This window comes from Lutra lutra, chromosome 16, assembly GCF_902655055.1.
Source record: "Lutra lutra chromosome 16, mLutLut1.2, whole genome shotgun sequence".
In the NCBI taxonomy this organism is placed as follows: domain Eukaryota; kingdom Metazoa; phylum Chordata; class Mammalia; order Carnivora; family Mustelidae; genus Lutra; species Lutra lutra.
The window spans coordinates 15622281-15648526 of NC_062293.1; the positions used below are offsets into that span (position 1 = coordinate 15622281).

Here is a 26246-nt window from a genome sequence, read left to right on the forward strand (position 1 = left end):
CAGAAGCAGGGGAGTCAGCAGGATTGGTTTGAAAGAGAAGACAGAAAGGGATGGTGTTAGCATATTTTGTGTTTGTAGTAGTTTTTTATTGCTTTTAAATTACAGATCAGTTAAGAATCTGATAGAACCAATGGATCCTCCCTTTTAGGAAAAAAAGATCATTCATATTTGTACAGGTTACACATTTTGTAATGGATACCCTTGGAATTAACTGCCAGAAAGCTCTTGACACAGGCAAGCTTGGCCCATCAGAGCCCTGTCTGGAATTTTTGTGCTTTATATCCAGAAGTTCAAATCAGTCTCACCATAGTAGCTGAAACTATGGATGCTGTTAACTGATCTGTTTCCTAATGTGAGCGTGAGGAAGAGAAAATGCTTAAATGCAGAATGAGAGGAGAGAGGAAAATAGAGAGAGTCTCATAGAGAAAAACATAGATCAGAAGTTAGGGAACCTACCTTAATGGCATTTGAGTCCATGGACTTATCCCATTTCTATCCTTGGATTCTGCATTAATAAATATTAAATTGAGATGATTCTCCAATATTGCATGGGTTTTAATGAACCTGCTATATGCCCTCACTCAAAGCACCTAAGTAGTTACATGGTAGTTTGGAAATATTAGGAGAGGTGATTAGAAGCAAAGGGGGAATGATTGGCCTCTACAGAGAATGAGCACACAATCTTGGTTTAGTACCACAGCCCTTATCAATTAGCCATGAGTAAAAGTAAAGAATACAGTAGAGTTGTGTAAATTGTCTTTTCTTTCTTACATATAATGGAATACATTTCACTTCTTTTTAATCAAAAGAATCTTTAGATAGAAATGAATTACTTTAAATACAAGGGAATTGATGGGAAATATAGAGAAGTTATAGTTATTAAAAAGAAGTGCAAGGAAGAAAATCTAGGGGAAGTAAAGTTTTACATTGGACCTTATCTCACACATCTGAAGCCCAATTAACATTTCCTCTAGATTTAGTCAACCAGCCTGACACACAATGTGAAAGGAACAAAAGAAAATAAAGAATCAAAATTCAGTAGAGGAAAAGAAAAAGAGGCATCTTAATGTTACCAATATAATAATTGTCATGGAGCTTCATTTATATGGAACTTGGTTATCTGACAATCTCATCTATCTGGAGCACCACAAAGACCCAGGGAAATAAAGGAGATGTTTGAAAAACACCTCTGCAAAAACAAAACAAAAATCACCAAAGTCCGTGCCCTAAAGATTATGCCCATTACTGCTAGAGCTTCAATTCATCGAAGTCCTTTCTCAGAGGCTATTAATTTTTACTTGGATTCGATTTTAAAAGACCTGGCAATCTGGTTTCCAAACTCATAAAAAATTAAAAGCAGTAAACTGGAAGAGGGAGGAGAAACTATCCCATGCAGGCATGCAGATAGCAGTGAGAAGAAAAAGCTGGAAGTCTTAAACAGTGTAGAGATGAGAAAAGGCATAGAAATTTACTTAATGATCAAAAAACACAGCCATTTAGTGCCTTTAGCAGAGGAGAAAACAGTCCTACATACCTCCTTAGGCCTTAGGGAAGAAATTTTTAAAATTGATTCTATATTAACCCTGAAAAGTCAAGAAAATTAAATTACATTCAGTATAAAGACATTCCCTGAGTTATGCAGCACTCAGCTTTATGTAAATAGTTCCATAAGGCACATAATAAAATTTTGAAGATGTGAGAGATTTTATATCACACAGAGAAATCTGAAGAAGTCAAGTATACAAATGAGCAATGCAAAGAAAGAATGTAAGGGCAGAATTTGCAGGTACAAGGAGATAATGGACCTCTGTGGTCAGTCTTGCATGGGTTTTGGTCCCAGATAGACTCTCATACATCAGCTTGGGTTATGAAACTGCTGTTTGCTTATGCCCCATTTTGTTACTCTTAATCATGCCCAAAAAATGACAAAGAGTTAGGAAGAATGTAGGTCTATTTTTTAAAATAACTAATTGAATAAGAACAAAATATTAAAACTTTTAAAATGTAAGAAGATAATTTCAACTTATCCTGATTTTGTGTTATCCAAGACTTTCTCAAAGAATATCTATATAATGCAGAAGATAAAGAAATACCACTTAAAGGAGTACATTTTAAGGAATAATCCAAAATAGAATGAAGATTTATGCACAAAGATGTTCATCACGGTAGTATTTAGCATTTTAAAAATCAGAAGCAATCTACCAACCCTAAAGAATGGTTAAGTAAATTATGACACATACATATTTGTTGGACAAATATGCAACAGGAAAAACTATTTTTATTAGGAAACTTATGTGGCAAAATATTAAATTTAAAAAGAGGATACAGAACTGTCTATGCAGCCTAATCTCAACAACATACAACATATATGAAAAGAAAATGAAATGGAAAGATCTCATTAATAATGCCCGCCCCACCCCAAGTTTTTTCAAACCTAGGAACAAACTATATGTTCAATTCTCACACAAAGAAAACTATAAGTATTCGCTGAAGGGAAGTGCAAACCTGCAGAAATGAAGAGGCATACCATTTTCCCCGATGGGAAGACTCATTATTGTAAAGATGTCATTTTACCCAAATAATTTACAAATTCAGTGTAATTCCAACCAAAATTACAATAGGAATTTTAACAAAATTGACAGGATAATTTTTTTAAGATTATTTATTTATTTATTCATTTGAGAAAGAGACAGGGAGTAAGAGAGAGAGAGAGAGAACAAGCAGGGAGAGGAGCAGAGGGACAATCAGACTCCCCGCTGAGTAGGGAGTCCAATATAAGACTCAATCCCGGGACCCTGAGATGATGACCTGAGCCAAAGGCAGTTGCTTAACCAACTGAGCCACCCAGGTGCCCCTGACAGGCTAATTCTAAAATCCATCTGGAAGAATAAATACTTAAGAATAGCTAGACTTTTGTTAAGTATCGTGAGGGTCGTTGTCTTCTTTTTTTTTTTTTTTTAAGATTTTTATTTATTTATTTGACAGAGAGAGAGAGAGATCACAAGCAGGCAGAGAGGCAGGCAGAGCTGGGCAGGGAGGGGGGATAAGCAGGCTCCCCACCAAGCAGGCTCCCCACCGAGCCTGATGCAGGGCTCAATCCCAGGACCCCGAGATCATGACCTGAGCCGAAGGCAGAGGTTCAACCCACTGAGCCACCCAGGCGCCCCTGAGGGTCTTCTTACCAGATATCAGAACATGTTATACAATCACAGTAACTAAAGTATCATATTGGCTCATAAATAGAAGAATAAGTTAGTGAAAGAGGATAGACCCTCAGCTACTGACACAAACATATGTGAAAGAATTTCAAATAATTGAGAATACCAGTTATGCACTCAAAGGGGGGGGGGAGTGTATCTCTTACATCACATCATTCAAAAATAATTAACTTCCCTACCTGGCATTTGGCATGGTCAGGGCCAAGGCCTGGACAGGCAGCAGCCGGCATGGTGGAGGCCGGCATGGCTAGGATTGGGCTAGCTGGAGCCAAGCAAACAGCAGGCAGTATGGGTAGGACAGAGGAGACAACTGGCATGGCAGGGAGAACTGTCATATTCAGGAGTGTTGGACAGATGAGGAAATACATGGAGGATGGTGAAAGCAGTTTTCTGTTGGAGAGGGGTTTACGAATGTAGAAAGTGAGAAGCCTAAAATGAGCTCTGTGATGGACGGGAGAAACTGGTGTGACCTCAAAGTTGTATTTCTATGTCCTGATTCAGATGCCTGTGCTAAAGTTACATGAGAGCATGTGCTTGTGTTTAGGAACTACACACTGAAGTGTTTACAAGGAAGGGCTTTATGCCCACAATGAACCAGCTGTCTCATATGGAACAGAAAAACCAATCGTACATATATGATAACAATTGGGGGATTGAGCTGAAGAGGATATGGCCATTCATTATGCTACTCTTGGGGCTTTGCTGTGTATTTGGAATTATTTCAAAATATAAAGCTTTTAGGGGCGCCTGGGTGGCTCAGTGGTTTAAAGCCTCTGCCTTCCACTCAGGTCATCATCCCAGGGTCCTGGGATCGAGCCCCACGTTGGGCTCTCTGTTCAGGGGGGAGCCTACTTCCCCCCTTCTCTCTGCCTGCCTCTCTGCCTACTTGTGATCTCTGCCTGTCAAATAAATAAATAAAATCTTTAAAAAAAAAATAAAGCTTTTAGAGATAATTTCCAAATGTATCAAAAATGTAAATAAATAATCATGCTTCTTCGAAGACATCCCCCAAAATACTCTTGTATGTAAACACACACAAAGATGTTGTATAAGAGTTGTTATTTCATCATTCGTGGTCACAAAGAAAAGTTAGAAATATAGGAAATACGCATCATTAGGGAGTGATTACATATATCCATACCATAGAAGAATATACAGGCCTAAGAAAGAGCAAGGTAAATTTATATGTACTGACGTGGAAAGATCTCCCACATGTATTGTTTTTTGTTTTGTTTTAATATTTTATTTATTCATTTGACAGACAGAGATCACAAGTAGGCAGAGAGGCAGGCAGAGATAGAGAGTGAGGAGGATGCAGGCTCCTCGCTGAGCAGAGAGCCCCATGAGGGCCTCGATCCCAGGACCCCGGGATCATGACCCGAGCTGAAGGCAGAGGCTTTAACCCACTGAGCTACCCAGGCACCCTTCCCACATGTATCGTTAAATAGAAAAGCAAGTCATAGACCAGGAGGTAGAGTATGATCCTATTTATGTTTAAAAAAAATAGTTTAAAAAAACCCCTGCTACAGGTGTAAGTGTGTGTGCATATGTGTGTGTGTGTATCTATGCTTATAAAAAGATTTTTAAAAAAGGCCTGAAAAGAGGCGCCTGGGTGGCTCAGTGGGTTAAAACCTCTGCCTTCAGCTCAGGTCATGATCTCGGGCTCCTAGGATCGAGGCCCTCATCGGGCTCTCTGCTCAGCGAGGAGCCTGCTTCCTCCTCTCTCTCTCTGTCTCTGCCTGCCTCTCTGCCTACTTGTGATCTCTGTCTGTCAAATAAATAAAAATCTTTAAAAAAATTTTTTTTAAAAAGTTTAAAAAGGCCTGAAAGGATACACACCAGACTATTGGCAGTGGTTAACCCGAGGGAAGGAAAATGGCACTGTATTTTCCAAGTTTTGGGTGGCCACGTCATACTTTCATTATCAGTTGAAAAAATCATTAAGTACAAAAAGGCAGGAGTGTAAACAATGCATTCTGAAAGATCTCCTCTCAAGATGATTATAATATTAAATGCTGGGATTACCTTTGGTTATCTGGGAAATTCCTGGTCCAAAGCCCACATATAGGGAATTGGCCTTTCAGTGGACGGTGCCCGGTGCCCGGTGCCCGGGTACACTTTATCATTAATGTAATAGAGGATTAGGGAGCCCGCTGAGCCACTCCCTGCTTGCTGGCCCACTGTCCAGAAGTGAATTCCCTTGCAGCACTCCAAAAGGAGGTCAAACAAGTCCCCAGGGACTCTCAACAGAAAGAAGTTGCCAAAGGCTAAATTTGGCATCGAAGTCAGGTCCTGCCTGGGATAAACTGTGCCAGGGCTTTTCAGTTATGCTTTCAAGATCTCGATCAGAATAAGCAGGACTAGATATCTGTTTCCAAGAGTGGCTTAGCAGCCCAAATTGGAAACAATTGTTCAAACCAGAGTTTTGGGGTGAACCTGAAAACGTACAATTCCTTCTCTATCCCCTTAACCCCTATTTTCTCTCATCCGAAGCATATTTAAATTCCCCTTCCTTTCTCTTGCTTCAGGCAATTTATCCTAGAGAAAATTCCTGCTAACCTGATCCAATCCTCAGTTGAGCCCCACTTTACACAGGAAAGGCAGGCTAACCATCTTTTTCTTTCTTGTTTTTCCTTTTTTAGGTGTAAATGGCCAGTTTTATATTTATGCATTGCTTTTTTTTTTTTTTTTGCCTTTTTTCTTTTATAATATTTTGAGTTTTAATTCCCATACCATCGAATTCATCATTTAAAGTATATAATTCAGTGGTTTTTTAGTATATTCACAGAGTTGTGAAACCATCACCACAATAGATTTTAGAACATTTCATCACCCCCAAAAGGAACCCTTTACCCATTAGCAGTCATTCCTCATTTCCTCTCAACGCTTCCAGCCCTCAGCAACCACTAATCTACTTTCTGTCTCTACAGATTTGCTTATTGTGGACATTTCATATAAGTGAAGTTATTCAGTTTGTGGTCTTCTGCGTGTGGTTCCTTTCACTTAGCGTAATGTTTCTGAAGTTCAGCCATGCTGCCGCTACTCTTTTTTAAAGCTCAGTAATATTCCATTTTTGGCTTTTATCGCACTTTATTTATCCATTCATCAGTTTATGGGTATTTGAGTTGTACTCCACTTCAGCACTATTATGAATAGTGCCACTATGAACATTCATGTACATATTTTTGTGTGCATATACGTTTTCAGTTTTCTTGGATATATAATAAGTGTAGAATTGCTGGGTCATATGGTAACTCTACGTTTAACTTTTTGAGAAACTGCCAAGTTATTTTCCAGAGCAGCTGTACCATGTTACATTTTGCCACATCCTTGCCAATACTTCATGTTGTTATGTCCTTTGGACTATACCTATCCTATTGGGTGTAAAGTGGTATTTCATCGTGATTTTGTTTTGCATTTCTCTAATGACGAATGATGAACATATTTTCATCGGCTTATTGGACAATTGCATACTTCTTTTGGAGAATTAACTATTAAAATCCTTTGCCCATTCTTTAATTGGGTTGTCTTTTTATTGCTGAGTTTTAAGAGTTCTTTATATATTCTGGATTCTAGTCCCATATCAGATATATGATTTTCAGACATTGCCTCCCGTTCTGTGAACTACCTTTTCACTTTCTTTATGGTGAAGAGGAAGAGGGAATAATAGAGAATGACTGTTAATGGGTAAGCAGTTTCTTTTTTTTTTTTAAGATTTTATTCATTTATTTGAGAGAGATTACAAGCAAGGGGATTGGCAGGCAGAGGGAGAGGGAGAAGCAGGCTCCCCACCAAGCAGGGGGCCCAACGTGGGTCTCCATCCCAGGACCCTGTGATCACGACCTGAGCTGAAGGCAGATGCTTAACCAACTGAGCCACCCAGGTACCCCATGTAAGCACTTTTACAGGTGACAGAAGTATTCTGGAATTAGATAGTGGTGATGTTTGCACAACTGTGAATATGCCAAAAACCACTGAATATACTAAAATGGTGGATTTAATCTCAGTTTTTTAAAAGAATAATGACCATGTTAAAAAGTGTTATCTGAACCCCCTGACTTCAAACCTGATTGTCAACCATTTTGTTTGAATTTAACAATTTTTTACTGACACACCCAGATGCCGAGATACAAAGACTGAAAAGACTTTGCCTCTACCTTTAAGGAGCCCAGAGTCTAAAAAGGGAGACAATCACATACACAGTACATTTTAAATTACCTTGGTTGGGACCAAGAGGTATGCTTTGGGATTATGAAGGCCATAAGAAACCTGGGCTTCATTTAGAGGAAGAAGGGAACCATTGAGTTTTTAAGATGGGGGTTGACATGATTAGTGTGTTTTAGACCTAACATCTTGGCCATTGTACAGGAGACTGATATGAAAGCAGCATGGCTAGTGTCAGGCCAGTTTGTAGGCAACTGCCATAGTTTGAGTAAGAAATGGTGGAGGCTTGAATAAAAACAGTGGTGGTAAGAATGGAGAAGAGGAGGTCAAACTCAAAAAACACTAAATAGTTAAACTTTATAGAATCTGGTGTGATGATGAGTGAGGGAGAGGGAGATGTTGAGAGGATTCACAGATTTCTGGCTTGGGTCGCTGGGAAGATGGTAGTACCATTAACTGAGAAAAGGAATATAAGAAGAGGAAGTTTGTGGGCCGAAATAATGAGTTCAGTTTTGGACAATATTTAAGTATAAGACACCTGGAAAATGATCAGGCAGATATATCCAGCAAGCACTGTGACTTTAATCTCTTTCTGATGCAGTTTTGTGATCTATAAAGTATATGCATTTTATACATATTATAATAATTCATAAATATTTAATATTATATATTTTATATTTATAATTTACATGTAAAATATGAATATATATTTATATATATAAAATCACAACAGAATTTGAGTATTAGAGGTAGTCACTAAATCCGCTTTGTGGAAATTACAAACTCTGTTCACTATTTATTAAACATATGCTTAGCTTTCGACAAGAAAACTTGCTCAGTGACAACATAGGCATACTTATATTCACAGGTGCAACTTGATTTAAGCCAACTCAATGAAAATACAGCTGCACCAAAAAAGGTCAGTCAGAGGGTGATGATTTGCTGCCCCCAAAGACTCAGCAGAAGATTCTTTTCATTATGCATTCCTCCTCATGAGTATAAACCAGTTTGCCTTAGAGAAACTCGACTAACATAAATTACCAAAAAAAAAAAAAAATTAACATTTATTTTGTGCTTACTGCATGTTAGGCAAAGTGCTAAGCTCTTTGCCAGTACTTTTTCATCTGCACAATAATCCCATTGAGGGAGATACTATTAGCATTCACGTTTTATAAATAAGAAACAAGGACTTAGAAAGGTTAAGTAATAGAATCAAAGTCATTAATCTGATGTGCAGTAAGCCAGGATACAAACCCAGGTCTCTCTGACTCCAAAGGACAGGTTCATGGCCAAGAACTACTATTTTATATGGAAAGCCATGGTTATAAGCATGCTTAGTTCAATGACCAAAGATGTAGAAACTATTGACCCTTCCCTATTCCATTTATATCCTTATTCCTCTTTAGCATTCCCTGTTAATTTCCAGATTCATGCTCTACTCTTCATGTGAGGTCTCATTTTCTCCCTGTCCATCTTCCCATGCTCTCATCACATTGCTCTATTCAGCACACAACTGGATGCGTTCGGTGAACAAGGAAGGCTTTTCCCTTGAAGTAGCATTTATGGTATCTCTCAGAAGGCTCTTTGTCAAACTCATTCCTTGTCTGTGCTTCTGGATTTAGGGCTGCGGAACTGACTGTGGCTGATCCCAGAAGCCCATCAACACAAAAACTTACTGGAGGAGGAGGAAGGGCTAAAGCAAATGTATATTCATGATGAGATGGGCCAGTGGTGCCAGAGGAATTTGCTGAGTGGGAACGGAGAAGTGAAGACTCATTTGTTTTTCATAAGAGAGTAGGGCTGTGCTTTTTCCAGAAAATGAAAAGGAAACCAGCTGAGCAAGGTCATCTCTAGCATTGACACTTTGGGGTACATAGAGGACAGGCACAACAGAATTCTTCACAAGATGGGGCTAGGCTGGCAGTTACTGCCAGGGGCTGGCCTAAAATATGTTTGAATGAGGGCATCTGGACTCCTCAGACCAGATTGTTTAGGCAAGGAATAATCTCTGCCCACAGTTATTCATCTGAATGGTAACCAAAAGTTCAGAGAAGAACCCTGCCCAAGAACAGAACTTTAAATTAATCTAACATGCAGATTTTCTTTTGTTAATTGTTGGACTGAATTTATCTTTTCATGATGGGAAGGCACCTCAAAGAATCAGGAGGCATTTCGTTCAGGATCTAATTTCCCAAATGTCAACATGCAATACATTTTAAAAATAATTCATTTGCGGTATGTTTTTCCCATTACACTCACATGGCTAAAATTATGGCACATAGTAGCCTAGAAGGCTGGGATCGTCATTATATCAGCTAAGGGCTCTGAATGGGCTGTTGACATAAAGGTTATTTCTATTGAAAAGAAAACTAAAATTCCACACTATTCCAAAAAATAAACATTTTTGATGTCTTCTGTCAACCACCCCTTGCCTCTCTCTAGCTGCGCTATTCCCTCCATTCCTCAAGCTTGTCTGTAATCTAGTTGCCGGAACATGGCTTACTATTTTGCCTCTGTGCTTTGCAAGTTCTTCTCCCTGCTTAGGAAAAAAAATCTATGCCTCTTCTCTTCAATATATTTCCATCTAACCCTCAAAACCAGAACATACCTCTTTTCACATGCCTTCCCTAGTAATCACACATCTTGAGTGTGATCACTTACTATTTTTAGCTTTCTTATCTCTTGTAGCTTTGGTCTACATGATACCTTATTTTCTTGCAGTTACTGAAATATTTCTTTAGATTTCGTCTCAACTTGTTTTGTATATATATGTTTTAGCCTCCAAATAGATTTTACATAGTCTGGGGAACTCAAGAGTTGTGACTTATATTTCTTTAGCATCCAGGAATGGTATGAATGACTCACATTAAGGGGTGCCTGGGTGGCTTAATCAATTAAGCCTCCGACTCTTGATTTCAGCTCAGGTCATGATCTTGAAATTGTGGGATCGAGCCCCACATTGGACTCCATGCTCAGTGAGGGGTCTGCTTTAGATTCTCTCTCTCCCTCTCCTTCTACCCATCCACCCCCAGCCATGCACATGTGCTCTCTCTCCAAAATAAATTTTTAAAATAAATAAATGCCATACCTGTGACATACTGCAACCAGTCTTATACATTGGACAATAATACCAAGAAAGATTGTATTAAACAGGTATGAAATTGGAGGGGAGGGGGGCAAAAAGAAAAACAGGCATAAAATCAGTTTCAAAAAATTATGTATGTAGTGTGAATATCCAATCTATTCTTCATGGATCCATCATCTAAGAAGTTACTAAAACTTTTTTTGAATATGTTTTCAGCAGATGCCTTACCAAATTTTAGAAAAATAATTAACTAATGGATGGAAAATTCTATCCTAGAAAACAGCAAGGTCAGTCCACTTACTACCAATTTATTCTCCAACAGATTTCATTATTCAGCAAACACCTGTTCAACACATACTGTATAGATAATGTAGAGTGGACACTTTGAAAGGACATTAAATTTACATTCTATTCGAGTAACCAAGAAACAAAATGAAATTAAAAACAAAAAAACAAAAAACAAAAAAAGAGCCAAAGTTTGTCTCCATTTTAGGTTGAATAAGGGACCCACACACAACATGGTACTGAGTTAGAGGGGTGAGGAGGAGACATAAATGAAGGAGTGGCCAGTGATTTCTTCCTAAAGATGAGATGATGTACATCTGGCCTTGAAGAATGGACAAGGGAGAGACCAGAGGCACAGAGGCAAGAATATACATGCTGGGTTTGAATGACAACGGTGTTCCATCCATCGGTATGAAAGTTACCAGAAAAGTTTTTAAACACCACAAGACATTGTTATTGTTGTTTTAAACTATCAATACCAATTTAGATGTCCTCTACCTGGAGTTGTTTGTCCTTTCTTGAATGTCTGGGCTCCTTGCTGATTCTTTTGACTTCTACTGAAAAATTCTTTTTATTATTTCTCTTAGTGCACATCTGCTGACATTAGACTCTCTAGGTTCTTATTTTTATGAAAATGTCTGTTTTACCTTAATTTTTGGAGAATATTTTTGCAAGCTATAGAATTCTAAGTTTGCTGTAATTTTTCCCCACTCCATTGTCTTCTGGGCACTCCATTCTCTGGATGTCACTCCATTGTCTTCCTGTTTCCATCACTTCTGCTGGAAAAGTTAGCTGTCAGTTTTATTGTTGCTCATTTGAAGATAATGTGCTTTCCCCCCTCCTCCCGCCGGCTGATTTTAGCATTTTAGTATTAGCATTTAGTTTTCAGTGGCTTGGCTAGGTACAGTTTTCCTTGTATTTATCTTGCTTCAGATTTATAGAGCTTCTTGATTCTGTGACTTAATGTCTTCCAACGGGGGAAATTCTTGGCTAGTGTCTCTTCAAATATGTCTCCTGACACATTTCTTGTCTCTCCTCCTTCTGGGACTCCATTGACAATCATAACAAAATCTCCCATCATGTCCCATATGTTTCTTATATTCTTTTCTCTACATTCCCTAGTTTTTTCTCTATGCTTCAATCTGGATATTTTCTATCAACCAATCTTCTAGTTCACTAATCTCTTCTGCAGGGTTTTTTTTTTAAATTGAATTATAGTTGACACACAATGTTACATTAGTTTTAGGTATAAAACATAATGATTTGACAAGTCTGTACATTGTGCTATGCTCACTACAAGTGTAGCTACCATCTGTCACCATACAACACTGTTACAATACCATTGACTATATTCCCTGTGCTGTACCTTTTATCCTCGTGACTTATTTTTTCCAACTAGAGGCTGTATCTCCCACTCCCATTTAACCATTTTGCCCATCTCCCTGACCCTCCTCCCCTCCAACAACCATTTGTTTTTTCTCTATGTATATGGTCTGATTCTGCTTTTTGTTTATTTAGATTCCGCATTAAGTGAAATCATATGGTATTTGTCTTTGTCTTATTTCACTTAGCGTAATACCCTCTCAGTCCATCCATATTGTCACAAATGGCAAGATCTTGTTCTTTTATATGGCTAAGTAATATTCCAGTCTGTCTGTGTGTGTACATGCATGTGCACACACACACTTGTGAACCACATCTTCTTTATCCATTCTTCTATCAGTGGACACTTGATTTACGTCTCTAGCTTAGTTATTGTAAATAATGCTGCAATAAACATAAGTGTGCATATATCTTTTCAAATTGGTGTTTTATTTTCTTTGGGTATATCCCCAGTAGTGAATTACTGTACCACATAGTATTTCTATTTTTATGTTTTTGAGGAATCTTCCTACTGTTTTCCACAACGGTTTCACCAATTTACATTCCCCTCAACAGTCCATAAGTGCCCATCTATTGAATTCTGAATTTCATTTATTATATTTTTCATTTCTAGGATTTATAATGATTTATGTTTTTATTAATACTAATTCTCCAGTGAATTTCTCCATCTTTTCATCTAGTTCCTTAAACATACTAATCATATTTTTTTTAATTGTGACTAAATAAATAAGACAAGTATGATTGTCTCCTGTAGGTTTTTTTCCATGATCTGTTTTGTCTCTTGATTTTCAGTCATTTAATCCCGCTTCCCAGCATTACTGATTTTTTTTTAAAATTGAATGCTAGGCTTTGTATATGAAAAATTATAAGGCTCTGAATGGTGATATTATTCTCTACAGAAGAGTTCATTTTCTTCTGGCGGTGAGACAGACTTCAGGCACATCACCCTTATCCAGGTAAGACTAAGTTGCCCTAATTCTAGGGCATAGCCTTTTCAGGACTCTTCATTAAAACCCTTGTTTGTTATGAGAATTCTTTCTCCTTGATGGACCCTGGAATGGTTAATTTTAAGTGCAAACTTGACTGGGCTAAGGGATGACCAGATAGCTGGTAAATCATTACTTCTGGGAGTGTTTGTGAGAATGTTTCCAAAAGAGATTAGCATTTGACTCAGTGGACTGAATAAGGAAGAGCGCCCTTCACCAATGTGGGCAGGCATCATTCAATCTGTTGAGAGCCCGAATAGAACAAAATGGTGGAGGAAGGGTGAATTCTCTCTTTCTCTCTCTCTCTCTCTCCCCTTCTCTTCTTGAGCTCAGATGTCCATCGTTTCCCACCCTTGGACATCAGCACTGCAGGTTCTCAGGCCTTTTGAGTCCGGTACTTACACAAGTAGGCCCCCATTCTCAGGCTTTTGTCCTTGGGCTGGGAGTTACACTATCAGTTCTTCTGGTTCTCAGCCTTCAGACTTTAATTAAATTATTCTACCAGCTTTCTTGGTTCTCCAGCCTACAGATGGCAGATCATGGGATTTCTTGGCCTCTATAACTGCTTGAGCTAATTCCTGTAATAAATTTCCTCTTATATATCTCTCTCTATATATCCCATGGGTTCGTTTCTCTGGAGTATCCTGACTAATACAGACCCTGAAGTCCAACTTTTGTCTCCCCAGGACAGTCTTTTTTTTTTTTTTTTTTTTTTTAGATTTTATTTATTTATTTGACAGACAGAGATCACAAGTAGGCAGAGAGGCAGGCAGAGAGAGAGGAAGGGAAGCAGGCTCCCTGCTGAGCAGAGAGCCCGATGCGGGACTCGATCCCAGGACCCTGAGATCATGACCTGAGCCGAAGGCAGCGGCTTAACCCACTGAGCCACCCAGGCGCCCTCCCCAGGACAGTCTTAAGATAATAATACTAATACCACCACCATTTTTTTTCCATATGCTCTCCTCTCACATTGTACAGTTGGGCCACATCTATACCATCAGAGCATAGAGCCATTATATATAATTATCTCTTTTTTCCCCCACTTAGTCTTAGTTATACTAGTAGTTCTTAATGCTCACCACAATTTCATATGTTGTCTCTCCAGTCATTCTGTTTGTCTGAAGCTCATTTACTAGTAAATTCCTTGGAAAGGGCTCATAGAAACAATATTCCTTGAGTTCTTAGAGGTTGTTAACAGTCTGACTTTGTCCTTACTCGACTCATCATTCTTTTCTTAATTATCTTAAAGATATGACTCTTTTTTTCTGATAATTTAAAAAAATAAGTCTGATAATAATCTCATTTCCTTTCCTTTCAAGTCTACATTCCTCTTTTCTAGGAGCCCAAAATATTCTTTTCTTTTTCTTTAAAATCCAATAATCTTACTAGAATTTTATTCTGTACTCTGAATATGGTGTTGAACTCTGTCAGTGGCTCATTTCACGTTTTTTCCCCAGAAAGATTTTCTTGGACATAGTTTTAGTATTTGTTCTGTTCTCATATTTTTTTGTTTTCTTCTTTACAGATTTCTTTTATCTGTGTTTTGGATCCTCTTTGTCACTCCTTCATATCTGTCACTTTCTCTCAAATCCTTTTTTGTCTCTTTCTTCATTAAAAAAATTAAATATTTTCTTTTATTTTGTTGATTTCTCTTTGGGCACTACTGTTGAATTTATTTTCTCTCACTTCCTTTCTCGAATACTCATCATTTCTTAAATTATTGTTTCTCTTTTTTTTAAGATTTTATTCTTAAGTAATCTGTACACCCACCATGGGACCCAAACTCACAACCCCAATAAGAGTCACATACTCCTCTGACTGAACCAGCCAGGCACCCCTGTTTCCTTATTTCTAATTATTTTTGAGTCCTATCACTTCATTTCTGAAGAAATGAAAAAGAAAAAAATTTTTTTCTGTTATTTCATATCTTGTATTATTTTCTTAGTTTCTTTTAGCTCATTTGGCAATAGCAGGTTACAGTTTTGCTCTGTTTTGTGAGTATGTCTTTCCAGAGCACTCACTGTCTAAAGGGATGTTACTCAGCTTTTTGTCTCCCTCTTTTTTTTCTTATATAAACTATGTTACCTTTATATTTTTCTGTTGCTCCTTATAATATGAAATCAGTGTTCCTGAACTTTTGTTAGAAGGTGGCATTCACGAAAGCGTTCCTCACTTCACAGAGAACTTCCTCTGTTGATTTTGGGAAGTATGAAAAAAATAAGGCAGCTTTACAACAATGTGGATAGAACTAGAGGGTATTATGCTAAGTGAAATAAGTCAATCAGAAAAAGACAATTATCACGTGATCTCACTGATATGAGGAATTTGAGAAACAAGACAGAGGATCATAGGGGAAGGGAGGGAAAAATGAAACAAGACGAAACCAGAGAGAGAGACAAACCGTATGTAAGAGATTCTTAATCTCAGGAAACAAACTGAGGGTTGCTGGGGGTTGTGAGGGTGGGGTAGGGCGGCTGGGTGATGGACACTGGGGAGGGTATGTGTTATGGTGAGTGCTATGAATTGTGTAAGACTGATGAATCACAGACCTGAAGCAAATAATACATTATATGTTAATAAAAATAATTTAAAAAAATTTTTTTTAAATTGGGCAGTTTGCTTTATAATATTATACCACTTTGGTCTGGGGCTTTTCTTTCTCATCTCTGTTGTCCATGTCCTGCTAAATTATTATTCTACCCTAAGTAGTTTCTCTTTGCTTTGAGTCACTGTCCTACAAAGGGGTTGATTTTGAGAATTCATAGGCGTTCCATCAGACCTTTTCTCATGGGCTTGATATTGATATTGGCCAAAACCCCTCCCAGTTCCAGCTGCTCTTCTCAAATTGGCCTGTCCTCTTTCCAGCCAATGCCCATTGGCTATTTGAGGGTCTTCCTGTTCTCAGGTCCTTCGGATGCATCTTCCTTATCCCTTCTCCCACAAAAACACTGATACCATGAAGGTCTGGTGGCTCGTGGTGGTTTGTACCCATCCATTTATATTTTGGAGTTTGTGGGGGTACCTTGTCACCTAGGTCTCTTGTAAATATTGTTCACAGGTTTGGGGGGCTTGCTATCCAGTTTTTCTATCTTTTTATGTAAGGATTCAGATAGAATGAAATATTACTGATGCTATCATCTTCCCAGAATCCTCTCCTGAGTTAATTCAATTATAAGTGTATTTTGTATTACAGTCCCTTTGGGAGCCTGCTCATAACTTATGGGTGTTGACATCTTGCTTCTGCTTGGGCCTGGGAAGGTTAAGGGCTGTAAATCTTATACTGTTTATGATACCACAATTAATGACCAAACATAAGGAAGCTAAAATACGAACATAGTAAATTGCCAACTCACATGAATTTTTAAAAAAGCATTTAAATTTAATTACAGCAGAAATATTTCTGAGGATTTGGGGATTGTTCTTAACAATAAATAAAAGAAATTATCCATGTATATATTCTCAGAATTAACACAATGAAGTTTTCATTTATGGGCTACATATACACATATTTTCTTGTGTACAAGCTCCATAGAATATATTTGCATATACTGTTGTAAATTTTCATTTTACCACTTTTCTAGTTGGGAAATTAAAACAACTGGCAAAAAAAAAAAAAAAGAAAGAAAGAAAAAATATAATTTTCAGTAGGCAGGCAGGTCGATGATACTATCATGAGCTACTAATATAATCCACCATGGGCCTTTAGAGCCAGAAAAGTCTCAAGTGGTCATCTTGTCCAGACCACAGGCACAAGAATCTTACAACTCAATGTATTTAGGTCCTGACAATTTTATCAATTAACAGTATTTATAGAAATGGGTTTTGGTTTTGCTACCAGCTGAACTAAAGTGTGGTGACAAGCAGCACAGCCAACAGAAACAATACTTAAGCATGACTTCAAAAAAATATATAAAGCTCTGTAGCTAGGAAACAGCAGCATGGAGAGTGCATTGAAGAGGAATAGTTGAGGAGCCAGGGGTAACTCTAGGGCCATGTTATGATGCTACACAAGTGACATTGCTCATGGTTGCCATAGCTACAGAACCGCACAAGCTATAGACACACAGACCCTATGTACCCACCCACCCTGCTGCCACTGCTTTCCACAACCTGCCCCTCGGAGTTTTCCACAGCTCCAGCGTAAGGAGAAAAAAGGCCATATGGCTTAATCAAAATATTTTTTCACTTCTAAAAATCAGAATAAGAAATTCAGAACAGAAGGGCGAGGAAACACTGGAAAATGTTTATTTCCCAAGGGTAACAAGCTTCAGAACATCCACTCCAGGAGGAAAGGTGGGGGACCCTTAGTCACCCACCTTCATGTCTACTTTCATGTTCCTTGTCAGGAGTCCGCCTCTCTCTCTCCCTCTCTCTGTCTTCCCCGCCCCCAGCTCCGTGTCTTGACAGCAGCACCAGGGAGAGTTATCACGTTGTTCAAAGGAATACACGTGGACTGAAGTGGTAGAGCCGGGATTGGATCTTTTGGTACTCTGTTTCCTTCCAGTGGGATTAAAGAACTGCTTTACAATGTCACTGCCAGATTTAAAACAAAACCAGGGTAAGCTGAAGGAAAAAAAAAAAAAAACAAAACAAAACAGTGGTTGTTGAGGTTAGGGAGTGGGGAGAAGAAGAAAGAAGAGGAAAGCATCTTGGATGTAATTAGAGAGATCCGTAGGTATCATCCTGAATTTGGGGGTGAGGAGGTGGGCAATGACAAACACATGTTGGGGAGGTTGCCCAGGGCAACATCTCATTTTTCCTGGTGTACTCTTTCTAGTGAACGAACTTGTACTTGGTCAACTGGAGGACCCACTTCTGCATCTTTGTAGATATTATAATGTGAATAAATAAATCATTAGGTGCTTCCTGGTTCTATTTTTGGGGTCTCAGCCAAAATGAAATCTCTAGACTCTTTAAGCATGCATTCTTTCTCCGCTCATTCCTTATAAGTCAACCCTGCCCTAAATATCCAAGATGGTACGGCACAGAGGAGAAGCTGCGTTAGTTTCCTAGTTAGTTAGTTGCTGTGGCAAAGAACCACAAATCGGGTGGCTTAGAACAAGAGAAAGTTACTCTCTCACAGTTCTGGAGGACTGAAGTCTGAAATCACACTTCCTCTGAAATCTGTCAGTGAATCCTTCCTTGCCTGGTCCTAGCTTCTGGTGCCTCGCCTGCAACCTTTGGTTTTCCATGGCCTGTAGACACATCACTCCAGTCCTGCATGACCACACAGAGTTCTCCCTCTGTCTCTTCACATGGCATTGTTTTTATAAGGAAACCCATCATATTGGATTATAAATACTAAGGAAGGAAGGCCTTCAACATATCTTTTCTGGAGGAGACATTTTGACCTATAATACCACGGCACTTCGTGTTATTCTCATGAGGGTCAGTGCTGCTAAGTGTAGACACTCTGTGGTTCATTTGTTCACTTAATAATATTTACTGAACAACTTGTATGTGCCTGGCACTGTTCTAGACACTGAGGAAGTAGAACAAGGAACCTACTCTCACAGAGCTTTCGTTAGAATTGGGAAGAAAGACAGTTGATTTCTTTTTTCTTTCCTTTTTTTTTTTTTCTTAAGTAGGCTCCACACCCAGCACAGAACCCAATATAGGGTTTGAACTCATGACCCTGAGATCAAGACCTGAGCTGAGCTCAATAGTCAGATGCTTAATGACTGAGCCACCCAGGTGCCCCTGAACAAGTTGATTTCTTTTTTTTTTTTTTAAGATTTTTTTTTTTTTTTTTTTTTTTTTTTTGTCAGAGAGAGAGGGAGAGAGAGCAAGCACAGGCAGACAGAATGGCAGGCAGAGGCAGAGGGAGAAGCAGGCTCCCCGATGAGCAAGGAACCCGATGTGGGACTAGATCCCAGGACGCTGGGATCATGACCTGAGCCGAAGGCAGCTGCTTAACCAACTGAGCCACCCAGGCGTCCCAACAAGTTGATTTCTAATGCTGGAAAACTGTACACACCATGAAGAAAATGAAACAGAGTAAGCGGAAAGAACATGAGGGATGAGAGTGGTAAAGGGAATCCACTAACTATAAAATTTGAACTGGAATCAGGATCATCATACTGCCCAAGGAAAGAGCATTCCAGACAGAGAGAACTTTCAATGGGAAGACCCCAAGGGTGCAACATACTTGGAGTATTCAGGGAGCAGGAGGAAGGCCACTGTGGCTGGAGAGTAAATGCAAAAAGTTTAATAATAACAGGGGCGCCTGGGTGGCTCAGTGGGTTAAGCCGCTGCCTTCGGCTCAGGTCATGATCTCAGGGTCCTGGGATCGAGTCCCGCATCGGGCTCTCTGCTCAGCAGGGAGCCTGCTTCCCTCTCTCTCTCTGCCTGCCTCTCTGTCTACTTGTGATCTCTGTCTGTCAAATAAATAAATAAAATCTTTAAAAAAAAAGTTTAATAAGAACAATATGTAAGCCAAATTTCATAGAAAGTATGGGAGGCAGTATGATATAGGAAACATAGTCTAGGCTTGAAATCCAACAAGACCTGAGTTCAAACCTGAGCCCTGCCATGTACCAACTTTCTGTTCTCAGCCAAGTCATCTAGCATTTGTCAGCCTCAGCTTTCTTGTCTACAAAGTGGAAAAATAAGAGTGTTGTAAAGTCAAAGTGAGATTTCAAATGAGGCTTGAAAAAGGGTGGGTTTTGGAAGATAGAGTTATGTTTGAATTCGGGTTCTGTACCTTGCTTACCTTATAGCCATCTACTGAGGTTTGGCTTCCTCATATATAAAATAGGAATAATGACGGGGCACCTGGGTGGCTCAGAGGGTTAAGCCTCTGCCTTCGGCTCGGGTCATGATCCCGGGGTCCTGGGATCAAGCCTCACGTTGGGCTCTCTGCTCAGCGGGGAGCCTGCTTCCTCCTCTCTCTCTCTGCCTGCCTCTCTGCCTGCTGTGATCTCTCTCTGTCAAATAAATAAATAAAATCTTTTAAAAAATAAATTAATTAATTAACATAGGAATAATGATATTATTTAATAGGATTGCTATGAGGATTTAACGAGATGAAGAATGCTTTATGTTCTGCAGTTTTATTATTATGTGTGTGATTGTGGATTTGTTTTTATTTGTCCTCCTCAGAACTCAATATTCTCACTTAATGTGAAGACTCCTATCTTTTTTTTCTTTTTTAAAATTTATTATTATTTTTTTAATAAACATAAATGTATTTTTGTCCCCAGGGGTACAGGTCTGTGAATTGCCAGGTTTACACACTTCACAGCACTCACCATAACACATACCCTCCCCAATGTCCATAACCCCAACCCCCCTCCCCCCAGCAACCCTCAGTTTGTTTTGTGAGATTAAGAGTCACTTATGGTTTGTCTCCCTCGCAATCCCATCTTGTTTCATTTACTCTTCTCCTACCCCCTTAACCCCTCCCTGTTGCATCTCCACTTCCTCATATCAGAGAGATCATATGATAGTTGTCTTTCTCTGATTGACTTATTTCACTAAGCATGATACCCTCTAGTTCCATCCACGTCATTGCAAATGGCAAGATTTCATTTCTTTTGATGGCTGCATAGTATTCCATTGTGTATATATACCACATCTTCTTTATCCATTCATCTGTTGATGGACATCTAGGTTCTTTCCATAGTTTGGCTATTGTAGATATTGCTGCTATAAACATTCGGGTGCACGTGCCCCTTTGGATCACTTTGTTTGTATCTTTAGGGTAAATACCCAGTATTTTTCTTTTTCCTTTTTGTTTTTTTCTTTTTTCAATTCTAGAAAAATCTCATTCATTAACACTTTAAAGTGGTGTCTTTTGCCTCTGCTTGCTATTTTCTTGATATCAGTCAGGATGGGCTACGTGATGCTTCAGAACAAAGTTTGAGAAGCAAATACCTTATTGTCTTTTAAACATTTCTACGTACTTAGACTTGGGAATGGGGTTCTTTTAAGTTACCCCAGTTCTCCATATTGACCATTGCCTGTCCTTTTTAAAGTGAATAACCTTAAAATGAATGAGTTCAATAAGATGATAGCTAATAGGTTATGAAGTGTCAGGAAAGGGCTTTAAAGACGGGATACATGAGCATTTACATATGCTCAAGGAAAGAAACCATAAAGAAATGGCAAGGGAGGAAAAAACCAAGGGAGAAATGGGAGATATGGGAATGAGAGGGAATAGTCTATCTTACGGGAGCAAGGCTGGAATCAAGAATGGAAGATTTTGAGATTTGGAACCTAGGTGAAGGATTAGCTTTAACAGGAGAGTTTCACCTCTTAGAAACAGGAAAGCAGGAAAGAAAGGGTGCAGGTTTATAAAGTTGTTGGAGAGCGTCTGGAAGTTGAAGCTAGATAGCTCAGTTTTTTCTGATACAAGATACAAGGTGAGCGGTGGAGATGGAAGCCTGGGAAGGACTGAAGGTTTGTGCTCTCAACTGAGAGGAATCGGCGGGTGAGTCAAATACAGACTCATAAAGGAGCATCCGGAGAGTCAAGCTGAGGTTGGAAACCACGCGTTTATAACCCCACCAACACAGTGGCTGGGACTATATTTAGGGCTGGGTGAGCCCCAAATGCCCATGTGGGAGAACAGAAAAGTAATTGTTTGGATTGGTGGAGAGTTAGAGTTTGCAAGGCAATCAGACAAGGGAGCGGAGGATGGGAAGGGAGTGGATGAGGTGATGAGATCAAGAAACTGAGCTGACCATGAACTAAACACATCCCCTAACAGTAACACAAAAATGGTGCACCCTGGCCCATGCCAATGGCATAGTCAGCCTCCGGAAATGTCAACATCCCTCAGGAGGCAGTGTTACTTGTGAGCAGATTTTCTTTTTAGGTTACAATTGCCCTGTCATTGTGGTAACAAGTATGCTCTGTTTCTGCTTTGCTAATCTTGATAAATAGATTCACTGTCTCCATTAAGTCTCTAAACTCCCCCAAAGAGAGCATGTGGTTGGTGTGGCCAGTAATCACCCTTACTGGGCAGAGTCCTTGTACTACTAGGCCATTGCCTAGGCCTTTGACCTTTGAATCAGGCATCCAGCATGGGCCCAATCATCTGAGGCCAGGGTGATGGGGTCATATGGCAGGCTTGATGCATAAGGGGCCTCTCAGAAAGGTCTAAGACTTTCCACAATACTTTCCAGAAAGAATAAAACTGCAGGCAAAACTGTTCTCGTAAACATTGGAACAGCATTTCTCCTCCTGGACTTTGTAATAGATCTCCATCCATTTCTCCACTTCTCACCTCTCCAGGTTGGGGAGCTGGACACAGTTCAAAAAATTCCCTATATAGAGCACCTAATTGTATAAGTTACATATGTTATATTTGCTTGGAACTTATACTGCCCACACCCCCTATTCACATATACACATAAATAAGCTCATACATTCTTTTCTTCTTAATCCTTGGCTCCCATTTCGAGGAAGAAATAAATTAATTTCTACACATAATTTTCTTTCTGGTGTGCCGACGTTAACAGTAGTTGTATAGAATCTTCCAAACCGTGATAAAATGAATTGCTTCAGTTTCAAGGTGGGATTTTACCACTTAATATAAAACATTCTGGCAATGTCTACCAATTTATATTATCTAGAGCAGGGCTTTGCAGATTTTTTTCTCTAAAGGGCCAGACAGTAACTGTTTTAGGCTCTGTGGGCTACATCACAGCCACTCATCACTCTCACTATAGGATTTAAGCAGCCATAACAATATGTCAATCAGTGAGTGTAACTGTGTTCCAGTAAAACTTTATTTACAAAAGCAGGCTGGACTTGGCTCAAGGCTATAGGTTACCAATCCCTCAATCTAGAGGATAATTATTTATGGTTTTCGGTTGTTGGGCAAAGTAAGAGCTGAAATTTATGATGGCGGCGGTTCTTCTAACAAGATGGTATGGGGCGGGGGGGTGGGGGTGGGGTTCACTGTTCTGACTTTCCTTATGTAGATACAGTTTATTCAGTAATAAATAATCAATGGTCACCACATCACACAACTCTGGAATCATACAGTGCCCACCTAGCCGGTGTGGCCATAGGCAGCAGCATCGAATTTATTTAAAGTGATTTTTCTGCAGTTCCAATTTGAGACCAGATGAAGGCAAAGGAATAGGTGCCGTGTTCTTTCATTTATCCATCCAGCATATCGGTTCAAACACTGACAGCTTTAAGGACACAGGAATAAATTAAGCAAAGTCCCTGCCCTCAAGGAGCTTATGATTTTCATAAGGCATGTTAGCTTCCTAGGGTTGCTGTAACAAACAACAACAAACAAACAAACTGAGTGACTTGCAAAAACAAACTGTCTCACAGTTCTGGAAGCTAGAGGTCTGAGAGCAAGGTGTCAGCAGGGCTGTACTCCTCTGAAGCCTGTAGAGGAGAATCCTTCCTTGCGATCATTGGCATTCCTTGGCTAGAGCTGCAACACGGAAATTTCTGCCTTCTCCCCCCTTGGGTGTCTCTCTTTTCCTCTTTTATAGGGATACTGGTTGTAACAGATCCAGGGCCCGCCCATTCCAGGAGGCTCTCATCTTCACCTGACCAATTCCATCTGCAATGCCCCTATTTTCAAATAAGGACATAATCTGAGGTACTGGAAGTTGGGACTTCAACCTATTTTTGGAAGAGAAACAGTTCAGTCAATAACATTAGGTTAGGGGGCCCCTGGGTGTCTCAGTGGGTTAAGCCCCTGCCTTTGGCTCAGGTCATGATCCCAGAGTCCTGGGACAGAGCCCTGCATCTGGCTCTCTGCTCAGCAGGAAGCCGGCTTGCCTACTTGTGATCTGTCAAATAAATAAATAAAATCTTAAAAAAACAAACAAACATAAGGTTGGGGCGCCTGGGTGGCTCAGTGGGTTAAAGCCTCTGCCTCCGGCTCAGGTCATGATCCCAGGGTCCTGGGATCGAGCCCCACATCGGGCTCTCTGTTCAGCAGGGAGCCTGCTTCCCTTCCTCTATCTCTGCCTCTCTCTCTGCCTACTTGTGATCTCTGTATGTCAAATAAATAAATAAAATCTTTTTAAAAATAGCATAAGGTTAAGAATAAATGTAAAATAAATGTGAGGACTATGGATGCTATGATGCAGTCTCTGTCAAAGGACAGGGTCAGGGCAGCGATAAGGGAGATAAGTTTTGTCTGGAAGGGTCGGGAAAGGTTCCATAGATGAGGGGAAGCTTGAGCAGATTCTGGAAAATTATGCCAAATGTTTGTCAGGTCCAAATGGGGTATATGGGACCTGGGGAATGGAAGGATAGCCCCTGCAGGAGTAGCAACAGAGGCAGTACATAGTGTGACAGAAGCAATTTCATAATGGTCCACTATACCCCTAAGGGGGCTTAGGTTTCCTGTTTTCCAGATAAGTAAAACTGAGGTCTAAACACCTTGGCTATTTGATGCACATGTGACAGTTATTCAAGATCACTGGCAGCTGCAGAATTTCAATATGGGAGGGTTCAGGGAGACCATCTATTTTTTTTAGAGGCAGGAGGGGCAGAGGGAGAGGAAGAATCTTAAGCAGACTCCCTGCTGAGCGGGGAGCCCCGGCGGGGCTCCATCTTACAACCCTGAGATCAGGACCTGAGCTGAAATCAAGGGTTGAACACTTAACCAAGTGAGCCACCCAGGCATTAGGAGGACAAATCAAAGATGCATTTGCCTGGTAAACACACTGTTTTTACTTAGTTTGACTGTTAGAGGTTAATAAAAATAACAATGTTGTCTGAAGATGCCTCTACTGGTACTTAACATGAAATGGAGAAAATGTTAATGTATATATATTTCAAAGAAGTACAGCCAGGAGTGACTTGAGAGGGCAGCCATGGAGACTACGCCCCAGCCTATCGCCCACTCACATCCCTAGGGGTTAAATGTTGTTTCTTTTCACTTAGCACTTCGCTGAGTGATTAAATGCGTTATATCTCATCCCCAATTTATAGATGAGGCAATGGAGTTTAGAAAGGTTAAATACATTGCCCTGCTCACACAGCTAGTGATTTCATTTTAATGATAACCTAAAAAACTATCCAGTAAATGCATGAACGAGGATTCTGCACCGGCCAACAGTAGCCACTAGCCGCATGTGACTGTTTGAATGAAAATTAATTAGAAATCCTGTCCCTGGGTTACTCTTGTCTACTTCAAGTGCTCAATAGCCACATGTGGCTTTGGAGAATGCAGAGACAGAACAGTTTCATTAAAAATAAAATGACCGCTTTATAACTGAGTACTGCCTCAATTTCACTCCTGCTTGCTTTGTGTTTGTGATCAAACTGACACAATATAGCATTCTCTAGTCGTCCTAGGCAAATGAGAAAAGAACAAGAGTTGGCCTTAGCATGTGAATGATACATTACCACTATATTAAGGAATGTAATCTAATAGTTCAAATAAAGAAAAATTACCATTATAAATGCACTGAAATCAAAAGAACGTACCCTGTGGCAATCAGTAGCATGTTTACTTTATAACCGGTTACATACTTTCAGCAAAATAATATCATCCATCTCATTAAATTAGTAATGTCAGTTTAAATATCATCGGCTTGATAGTGTGATTTAAATTTAACCTGAAAATTAAAAGCCTTTGGTTCATATGAACTATAAATATTAGGAGTTTGCACCTCGTTTTATTTTGTTACGTTACGGTAACGTATGTAATACGTTAGGGGTGATTTAAAGGAAACTTAAGGATCAATGGAACATTTTCATTTCTCTTTAGAAGAGGTCACTACTTTACCCAAGATTGAGCAGCACTGTGAAAGCCTTCAGGATGAAGGAACTTGAACATATCACCTATAACACACAGTTCCAGACCCACTGAGCACGTGTGATTGTCAGTATCCTCTCACATCCAGATTAACTACAGCGCTCCTTGCACTCGTTTGCCAGAACTGTACCCAGGGATATATTATAATATACCAACTGCAGCAGCTGGCAAGACTTCACACTGATGAAACATTTTACCTCCACAATGTTCTAATCACTACCCCCCCCCCCCGTTTTAGAATTCAATTAGTAAAACTTGATTTACACTTTATAAATGCGGAATTTTGCACTACCCCTTCCTAACTCTTAATAGAAAAAAAATGTTGGTAGTGAGCAAGGAGACCACAAGGCAAGACCCACTTTTCATTTTCTGGCACATGG

The 26246-nt window shown here is 39.5% G+C and overlaps 1 long non-coding RNA gene across 1 annotated transcript; it reads left to right on the top strand.

The window, feature by feature from the left end:
- Positions 1-13034: 13034 nt before the first annotated feature.
- LOC125086629 (uncharacterized) lies at positions 13035-25992 on the top strand. The gene is made up of 3 exons (XR_007123247.1): positions 13035-13091; positions 23582-23691; positions 25819-25992. It is a non-coding gene; the product is annotated as an uncharacterized LOC125086629 (long non-coding RNA).
- The last annotated feature ends 254 nt before the right edge of the window (positions 25993-26246 follow it).